Source organism: Brassica oleracea, chromosome C2 (assembly GCF_000695525.1).
Source record: "Brassica oleracea var. oleracea cultivar TO1000 chromosome C2, BOL, whole genome shotgun sequence".
Classification (NCBI taxonomy): domain Eukaryota; kingdom Viridiplantae; phylum Streptophyta; class Magnoliopsida; order Brassicales; family Brassicaceae; genus Brassica; species Brassica oleracea.
In genome coordinates this window covers 5846624-5847139 of record NC_027749.1, presented here as the reverse complement: position 1 = coordinate 5847139, position 516 = coordinate 5846624, and positions in this window count along the sequence as shown.

Sequence of the window (516 nt, the reverse complement as noted above, 5' to 3'; positions counted from 1 at the left end):
AAGTCTATTGGCTATCTTAACACCTTTAACAACAAATGTCTTTGGTAAAGTATGTTAAAAGCTTAGGAGAGTTGTCTCAGGCATTTCATCAAACACCTTGTATGTGAGAAATGCCTAAAGATCAGCTTTTGAGTGGCCAACTCAAAAGATGCATTATGAATACTCTACTAGCAAGGAACAAGAATGATCTACACTAAAACATCCTAGAACTAACCTAATCACCCTTAATCTCCCTAACCCATGAATTCAAAAAGTGATTACTCACTAATCTCCATGATTCCTCTTAAACCCATATTGGATTTCAGATTAATTATGTAGAGAAATAGACAAGAAATCAACTAGAACACAAGATCAAAGCAATGAAATCTGAATCAAAAGAAGTTTTACTAGTTGTTCTTCAGCAAAGAGATCCGGTCTCTGGTGGCTACAAAAGATAGTTAAAACATAGGTTTTGAAAGGTAAAAACGTTCATAATGAAATGACCAAAAGGCCCTTGAGAAAACATGAATTCGGCCA